The sequence below is a fragment of the Nycticebus coucang genome, chromosome 20 (assembly GCF_027406575.1).
Source record: "Nycticebus coucang isolate mNycCou1 chromosome 20, mNycCou1.pri, whole genome shotgun sequence".
Taxonomy (NCBI): domain Eukaryota; kingdom Metazoa; phylum Chordata; class Mammalia; order Primates; family Lorisidae; genus Nycticebus; species Nycticebus coucang.
In genome coordinates, this window is record NC_069799.1 from 30,398,935 (window position 1) to 30,408,847 (window position 9,913).

The window sequence follows — 9,913 nt, forward strand, 5'->3', positions numbered from 1 at the left end:
TAGAGATCTAAAAATAGACCAGCCACTCAATCCTGTAATTCCTCTACTAGTTGTATACCCAGAAGACCAAAAATCACATTATAACAAAGATATTTGTACCAGCATGTTTACTACAGCCCAATTCATAATTGCTAAGTCATGGAAGAAACACAAGTGCCCATCAATCCACGAATGGATTAATAAATCGTGATATATATACACCATGGAATATTATGCAGCCTTAAAGAAAGATGGAGACTTCACCTCTTTCATGTTTACATGGATGGAGCTGGAACATATTCTTCTTAATAAAGTATCTCAAGAATGGAAGAAAGAGTATCCAATGTACTCAGCACTAGTATGAAATTAATTTATAGCTTTCAGATGAAAGCTATAACCCAATTATAACCTAAGAATATGAGGAAAGAGGAAAGGGAGGAGAGGGAAGAAGGGATGGGCGAAGGGAGGGTAATTGTTGGGACCACACCCATAGTGCATCTTACAAGGGTACATGTGAAACTTACTAAGTGTAGGATATAAATATCTTAATACAATAACTAAAAAAATGCCAGGAAGGCTAAGTTAACCAGTGTGATGAATATATGTCACATGGTACATAAAACCAGTGTATCGTTCCTCATGATTGCATTAATGTACATAGCTATGATTTAATAATAAATAAAATTTAAAAAAGATTTGTAGGTTAAACAGAGATTATTATATGAGCAAATTTACAATATTTAATTCCAATTTCTAGTTTCTCTTTAGATTTAATGGGTCGTCTATGTCATTAGAAAGAACTGAAATTTATACTAATTAACATAGGTTTACAATAATTTTGTGTATAATACATGTGGTTTACATATAATTAATAAACCTAAGCACACACATATAAATGACTTTTCTAAAGGAAAGTAATAAACTAGATCTAATATTTAATTACGGGACGTGTGTCAATTTAAATATTCCTCAATATTCTTTATTTTTCTTAGTTCTCTAATTAACCTTGTTGACAATATTCCAACCAGGAAGACATTGGCTTCTTGCATGAGGCCACAGTCTTCTATTTGTAAAATCCTCCAAATCCATTTTACAAATAGAAGACTGTGGCCTCATGCAAGAAGCCAATGTCTTCCTGGTTGGAATATTGTCAAAATCCTCCAAATCCATTGGGCGGCGCCTGTGGCTCAGTGAGTAGGGCGCCGGCCCCATATGCCGAGGGTGGCAGGTTCGGACCCAGCCCCGGCCAAACTGCAACAGAAAAATAGCCGGGCGTTGTGGCGGGCACCTGTAGTCCCAGCTGCTCGGGAGGCTGAGGCAAGAGAATCGCGGAAGCCCAAGAGTTAGAGGTTGCTGTGAGCCGTGTGACGCCACGGCACTCTACCCGAGGGTGGTACAGTGAGACTCTGTCTCCACAAAAAAAAAAGAAAAAAGAAAAAAAAATCCTCCAAATCCATTTTCCAAATATTAAAGTACTGAATAAAAGAATAAGTTTCAAGATACTTGCTGCCTTCAGTTTAGAAGGAGAATTCTAGACTATACACACATGACTTAGGTGTACACTAAGAGAAAACATTCAAAAAGTTTTTACTGGTAATAAACACTTTAATCTCATACAGGTTTAATTACAGAAATTATAATTTATGATATAACTTATGACTAAAATATTCTGGCATGTTCACTTGCTTCTCACTGCCATTCTTGTGTTATTTACACACAATCTGTTTAATGATGGTTCTATGCTACAGACGATTGATGAGGTCTTGGGAAGAAGTTCCAACTAAAGAAGTTTCCAGATCACCAAAGAGAATTCAATTCAGCTCTTGCACATCATGTTGCCTCATCTCATTTCTGGTCTACCCACAGCTGTCAGTGAGGTCTGTGGATGCAGCTTCCTGGTCCAGGACCAGAAGCTGAGCAGATAAGGGCTATCAATGCAAAGGTGTGACTCAGACCTTTGCATCAGGCTTATCCTTATCTTCAAACAAACCAAGCTCTTCTGGACCAAGAGAAAATAAAGCTCTGAATTCAGGTGTGAAAGGAAGTGTCTGAAGAAGGGAATTGAGATGACTAGTTCTACCCTGATTTCTGATTCTGCTTACATTGGCGAATTCTCTAGGAGCAGGTGGCTCCAAAACTTTAGTCTTTAATTTTTTCCATTGTCCATACTGATTATTGGGCACACTGGAATAATCCTCTTCAAATAGATCCCCAAACACTGTAGAAGGAAACACTACCTGGCTAAAGCCCAGCCCCAGTCCCAGCTAGAACAGAAAGTGAGTGAAATGGCCCCTACTGGGTGCGGCTGTATTGATGAGGGTGGGTCTTTGAAATGTGATTTTCTTAATTTTCAATCTTTTTCTAATTATAAAGAAAAAAAATTTTTTTTGAGATCTGAGAGTTACATTTGTGAACTTTCCACTGTGTGCTTACAGTGGCAACCCTGTGCAAACAACTCAGCAATGTTCCATAATCTGGGTGTATCAGTGTCTAACAGTTGTGTTCTCATTAACATGTGCTGGTGTCTTGCTGGGTGATGTTTATTTTTGTTCTTGTGTGCTTTTGTGAGAATGTCAGAGCTTGATTCAGAGAAATGAACAAACTTTTGAAAATTTCTTCTTAAACTTGGGAAGAGCAAACGTGAAATCAGGTGTCTATTAGTCCAAGATTATCATCATAAGGCCATGAAGAAAATGGCAGTTTAATAAACTAAAGGGTTTTTTAAAGTAAGATATACTTAGAAAATACAATTTGAGGAAAAAATATATGGGATCAATTATAAATACTACTATCCCAAGAGTTATTGGTTTTAGTATTAGGGAAAAGATGCTAAAATTTGATTTAGGATTATATTTATGATAATGTCAAAAGAAAGATTTCAATGAACTCAGAATTACTAAACAGAAAAAAAAAAGAAAATGGCAGTTTACAAATGGATTGAACATTTTTCTGAGAGAAGAGAAAGCATCACTGATGAAGACTGGCGAGGGCAGCCAGTAATGAGCAGAAGCAATGAAAACATTTGCAAACATTTATTAAGGGGGTGTCAAAATCTTCACCTGACTGTGACAAGCATAGCAGACCATGGAAACATCAACAGAGAAACAGGACAATCTTAACTGAAAATCTTGCCTACTAACTCATGGCAGTGCAGCAGTTTACATCACATTGTGAGGGAGTATTTAGCTAGTGAAGAAATAATTGTATTGGAACACCATTCCTATTCACCTGATAAGGCCCCCAATGACATTTCTGTTAACTGAATATAAAGAAAAAAAATTTTTTTTGAGACAGAGTCTTCCTTTTTCGCACTCTGTACAGTTCTATGGCATCATAACTCACAGCAACTTCAAGCTCTTGGGCTCAAGCTATTATTCTCTTGCCTCAGCCTCCCAACTAACTGGGACTATACGTGCCTGCCACAATGCCTGGCTATTTTTACAGACAGTTTATCACTCTTGCTCAGGCTGGTCTCAAATCCAAGAGCTCAGGCAACCCACATGCCTCAGCCTCCCAGAGTGTTGAGGATTATAGGTGTAAGCAGGAAATATTTTTTTTAAAGGCATTTTACTGACATTCTGAATGTCAGGGGTAATAAAACAGCAGCTATTATGGACATTCAAAGAAAACTAAAGACTTACAAAATTGCATTGAAGGACTTGGCACCTGTGGCTCAAGCGGCTAAGGCACCAGCCACATATACCTGAGCTGGTGGGTTTGAATCCAGCCCGGGCCCGCTATACAACAATGATGGCTGCAACCAAAAAATACCTGGGCATTGTGGTGGGCACCTGTAGTCCCAGCTACTTGGGAGGCAGAGGCAGTTGCATCGCTTGAACCCATGAGTTGGAGGTTGCTGTGAGCTGTGATGCCCCAGCACTCTACCCAGGGCATCAGCTTGAGGCTTTGTCTCAAAAAAAAAAAAAAAAATGCATTGAAGGGTAGATTAGGCACTGAATCAGTACATAGTTTTCCAAATGGAGTACTTTGAATGTGACCATGGAGATATTCAGAAATGAGGTATGTAGCAGAGTCCTAATACTATAAAGAAGTCAAGTTATATCGATCTATGTGAGAAGAAAATCTCCCCTTTCCTCCAATGTCACTTGATTCATAGGAGAAACTATTAACAGTGTTTATTCTTCTGGATACTTCCTATGAATTTATAAATATACGCTTTTTTAAGAATAAATTATATCATTCTCCATTGTTCTTTTATTGACTGTTTTCCAAGCTATGGTTAACTGACATGTACACATATCAGTTTAAGATCAGCTCTGAGGCCTATTTCAGGATGAGTCTCTATCGTAAATCAACAGTTCTTAGTGTTAAACTTCAAATCCCAAACAGAACTGAAACATATAAATTAAAAATTTTAGTGCACATGTAGGCAATTGTTTTTGAAGACATGTTCTGGTTTTAAACGGATTTCTAGTTTATTGTCATTAAATTGTTTTCATTTACTCGAATGATAAAATGCTGGCTTGGCGCCAGTAGCACAGTGGTTAGGGTGCTACCCGCATGCACTGAAGCTGCTGGGTTTGAGCCCAGCTTAGGCCAGCTAAACAACAACCAAATGACAACTGCAACCAAAAAAAAAAAAAAAAAGCCGGGCATTGTGGTGGGCGCCTGTAGTCCCAGCTACTTGGGAGGCTGAGACAAGAGCACTGCTGAAGTCTAAGAGTTTGAGGTTGCTGTGAGCTGTGACGCCACAGCACTCTATGAGGGCGACATAATGAAACTCAGTCTCAAAAAAAAAAAAAGAATGATGAAATGCTATCTTACAACTACAACGAGAGCTGTAACTTTGGGAAGCTCAAGGTTGGGATAAAATTTAAAGATAAATCAGACCTGTAACTCACACATGCAGTTAAAATGAATTTTATTGGATCAAATGCACAATTCTCTAAAATTATAAATACTCAAAACCTTTAATGTTTTCTTATGCTCTATAATATGGAAATTTAGTACATTTGATAAAATTTAGTACATATGATAAAATTTAAAATTAATACATTTATATGATAAAATGATGATTCCAGTGTAAAAGGTCAATAAAATATGCAAATAAAATACAGCAAATGTGGCCAAGCACGGTTACTCACGCCTGTAATTCTAGTTCTCTGGGAGGCTATGGCAGGAAGATTTCTTTAGCTCAGGCATTTCAGACCATCCAGAGCAAGAATGAGACCCTGACTCTATTAAAAACAGAAAATCTACTCAAAGGTGGTGGTGCACATCTCTAGCCCCAGTTCCTCAGGAGGCTGTGGGAAGAAGCTTGCTCTACGTCAACTGTTTGAGGTTGAGCTATGATGCCATGGCACTCTAGCCAGGGTGACAGAGTGAGAGTCTATCTCAAAAAAAAAAAAAAAATAAAACAAATGACACACAAATGGCAATACGTATATTAGATTTAACATCCCGTAATAAAATAAGATCAATCAAAATAAACAGAAGCTGAAAATTAAACAAATAATATTAACCAGGCAGGGGATCTTTTTCTTTTTGTTAGTGACCAATAGCAAAAGTATAGAGGGAATACATATTATCAATAAGCATTTAATATACCTTGTTTGAGATTTTATGCAAAAAAATGTAAAATAAATGACAATAACAATGTGATTTCACCATGGTTTCTTAAGACAGAAAAAATGTAAACATTTCTCCCTAGAAAGTGCTGTCAAAAGTTAGTGGATAATAGTCTTCCATGTACTGAGACTAAAAGAGTGAAGATCTCCATCATTTTCTGAATGAGAGAAGGATAACAATATATATTCATTTTTCCACTTATAATATACAGACACAAATGAATAATAAACAAGAATGGCATGATTGTCATAAAACATCCAAAAATATAAACTGTGTTACATGATTATAAAATCTGTCAGTCATCATAGCCCTCAAGGAAACTCAGAGTTCACCTTTCTGATTATATTGCTCAAATTCTTATACTAAGACCTCCACTAGTCCTGTCATTTTTATTTCTGTGTGTGTCCAAAATTGTGAAGCTGGTCATCTGGAAAAATATGAGAAGGACTTCAGCCTGCAACCCAGAGCTGCATCCTCTGCTGAAGAAGGTCAGGGATCCTGCAGCTCAAGTCTCATCTGCTCCATTGACAGGCTGTGACCTCCTGTCCAGGGATAGGGTGTACCCATGTCCTTCCAAGAAGAAGCTATGTGTTTCTCCACCCAGGGCAGGATCTGGATCCCTAGGGTCAGGCAGAGAAGAAGCATGTCCACCTGGGTGGCCATGTCATAAGTCTGCACTGCTGAGCTCACAGGCTCCTGCACCAGGTGAGCTAAGAGCACTGCTCCCAGATTAGGAGAATATGTATCTGCTGTGACCTTACTCAGGCTATGTCTTGAGAAATGGCCTCAGACATAGCATTGAGGGAGGTCATCATTATTTTGGCAGCACAGCAGGTGATCTTTTGGGAACTTTAATCTCAGTGATTTGGAACTGTAATCAGGGCCACTTACTGTACCCAGTGTGGGCCCTTAGCAGACCCTTACCACAGGCATCATAGTCCTTCTGCATGTCACCTCTGTACAATGTCAGAGACCTTTGGTTTCTTTCCAAAGTCAAACTGTGCTACTCTGTGCAGGAATCATGAGAGTGAGAGACTCACCAGAACAGTTTCTAAGGTTGCTCATTCTGGAACAACAACAGGGCTGCTGGCTATATTTGAAGCCAGAACCTCAACAATGCACTGGGTGACCTTATCCTATACAACATCTCAACCAACACGTGGGAGAGCTGGGACCTTAGATCTGCCCTGGCTGCTTGTCACTCCCATGTGGCTGTGGCCTGGGCCAGCTCCCTCATGCTCATGGGTGGTGAGCTAGATGATGGCTCACTCACAAATGATGTGTGGGTCTTTACCCCGCAGACCTGGGGCCACTGGGAGCTCCTGGAACCACCTGCCTCCAGCTCCTGGGGACCCTCAGGGCTGACAGGTCATGCAGCTGCCCTGGTGGATGACATCTGGCTCTACGTGTCTGGTGGCTGCACTCAGCAAGACCTCTTCTCCTACGGCCTCTCCTATTTCCACCTCTACAGCACCAGTGGGGGATATTGGGAGCAGGTGATTCCAGCAGGTGGGAGGTCTCCTGCTGCCACTGGCCACTCCATGGTGTTCCATGTCGCCTCCCATGCCCTGCTGGTCCATGGTGGACACTGGCCTTCCACTACCTGGTTCTCCGTGCAGGTGAACTCCACTGAGTTATTCCATGTGGATCAGTGGGTGTGGACAACACACTGAACAACAAGGGCCAGGATGGACTTTAGGCCCCAAGGGAGCGTACCTTCCACACAGCCCATGTTCTGGGCAACTACATGGTGATCTATGGTAGAAGCTCTCTATCCCCCTGCCTGCCTGCAAGGGCCCTGAGCCAAAACTGAGCTGAGGCTCCCTCTGTGATGGCTCCACCCCAGGCTTGCCAGCTGTGCCCTTTTCCTCCTTTCCCAGGGGGCAATGTGCATACCCATTACCAGGAGGAAAAGTGCTATGAAGATGGCATCTTCTTTTACCACCTTGGCTGGCGTCAGTGGGTGTCAGGGGCCAAACTTGTCCCCCAGTAACTCCTGAGGGTTAAGGGTTCCTCTCTTTCTCTGAGGGACCCACCTCCCCTAACCACTTCAGTCCTTGTTGGGGAGAGCCAGACATCCTGCTGGAACCAGTCTCATGAGGCAAGTCTGGGAAGGGATGGGAGGCAGTTTTGGAGACATCAGATCTAGGTTCCATTCCAGGGTTTGCCAATTTCCACTTGCCTCAAGGAAATGCCTAAGATATAGCAACTTTTTTGAGGTCATAGTGGGGCAACTGGCAGAACCAGGATGACTGGCAGTGAACAACCACCTATACAAAAACCATCATCACGGCTGGTCCAAGTGGGGTGGTGTTTACAACTAATTGATCACAACCAGTTACAGATTTCTTTGTTCCTTCTCTACTCTCACTGCTTCACTTGAGTAGCCTAAAGCAAAAAAAAAAAAAACCCATCATCACTTAATCTGTTTGTGCCTCAGTTTCCTCATCAGTAAAAGGAGGATTATATAACATGCCTGTGGACTATAGGGAAGGAAAACTGAAGTGATACTGAAGGATGCTGCCACATGAAAAGGCCTGACACATTCTAATGGCAATTAGGGTCCCTCTGCAGGGCCAGAGAGCTTACCAGAGAGGCAGCATGGAGAAACCTTTTGCACTCATTAGATTATAGACTGCTTTGAGAATGGGAAGAAAGCCACAGGCCTTTTCTGCCAAAGAAACTTGTGTCCACAAGCTGACCATGATATTTCAGGGAGCTGTGAACTTCTCCCTAAAAAGAGAGAGAGGGAATAGGCATAAGAAGGGAAGATTAACATTTAATGGGTGGGAGGGAGGAACGATGCCAATGTAACCATGTAACCTGGCATTGAGGCTTCTGTTATAGGTTAAAAAAAAAAAGAACTACAGTCCAACTGGACAACAAGCTCCCTAAGAAAGGACAGCATTTATTATTGTACAATTTTACCATCTCAAATATTTGTGATTAATAAAGATCTGCTTTACTGTGGAGAGTGGGCTGTGAGAGTGGCGGGGCCCTCACAGCCTGGGGAACATTCAGAGAATGAACCTCTAACTGCTTCTCCTCTGTTCCCAAAACAGCCATATTCTTTATGTTCCCTCTGCCAGAAGTCACTTAGCCCTTTGTTTGTCTAGTTAACTATGTAGAGATCCTTGAGATCTCTCCCTTCTTTCTCCTTGTTGTATGTTTAAAAAGTTAAGTAGGAACTACTAGGTTACATAGTTCTTCCTTTGTTTTGTTAACTATGCTGAGATCATTGTGATCTTTCCCTTCTTGCTCCTTGTCATATATTAACAAAGTTGGGTAGAAACCATTAACAAGATGATTTGCCTTTGTTAAAGTCATTTACATTTTCCTATTGTACTGTAAGACCAAAACTATGTCTTTTGTTTATGCTATTTCTGCATTTTGTCTATGCTACTTCCCCCTTGACAACCCCATACAGGTACTATAAAATAAAGCTGATTTGGTGCTTTGGTGCTGGCTGCAGCCCTCAGCTCAGTCAGACATCCCAATCCCATTCTTTGTTTCTGTCTCTTCTCTTATGTCTATATTTTTCTCAGTCCACACCAATTCCACACTTCTTTGCTCCCCCTCCCTGTGATGGTTCATGACACTTTACTATTCTGCTATATTGGGAGGCATTTTTGACTGAGAAAATATACAGTCTACCCAGTCAGTACAGTACCTGAGAGAGTTGCTCCCCTGACTGAGGTTCTGTAAGAAAGACAGTCTTGGCTTGTGCCTTCAGTTCTTCTATGTGTTTCTTCAATAAAGTTACTTCAGCCTTCACATGCAGTTTTGTTTTGTTTTGCTTTGTTTTTCTCAGAAGCTTTTCTTTCATTCTGCAATGGATGGTCAGTGCATACATGTTTATTCATCACTTACCTAGCATATAACAATAGTTATGCTCAATAGAAATCTGTTTATACTATTAGGGAAATAGGGATTAGAATCTCTAATGATCTAAATGAAGAGAAAAATCTAAGTGAATGGTGTATCTGTCCTTTACTAAATGCTCTCCAAGGACAGATACAATAGTACCTGGTAGGCTTGATGCTTCTGCAGTTGAAGATCCTTGAGACCAATAGTATCTTTGAGCTCCAAAACCAACTGCTGTGTGCAAGCCAGGTGTTCCAGAACATCCTCTTGTTTTTTATTATTAAATTCTATGCCATATTCCTGGGCAGATTAATAGTTTTTGATCAAAATGGGGCAGCACACTAGGGAAAAGATATTAACTTTCAAAAAGAACTTTCTTTATTCCAAATTCATCCTTTGTTTCACCCAACTCAATTCTTTGTTAAATTAAGAATCTTTCCAAATCAGATCCAATAATAATCACAGACTCTATAATGTATTT

At 40.5% G+C, this 9,913-nt stretch overlaps 1 pseudogene; it reads right to left on the reverse strand.

Annotated features, from left to right (window-relative positions):
* Positions 1–1,613: 1,613 nt before the first annotated feature.
* Positions 1,614–6,231, reverse strand: LOC128572555 (ubiquitin carboxyl-terminal hydrolase 40-like; annotated as a pseudogene).
* Between the last annotated feature and the right edge of the window lie 3,682 nt (positions 6,232–9,913).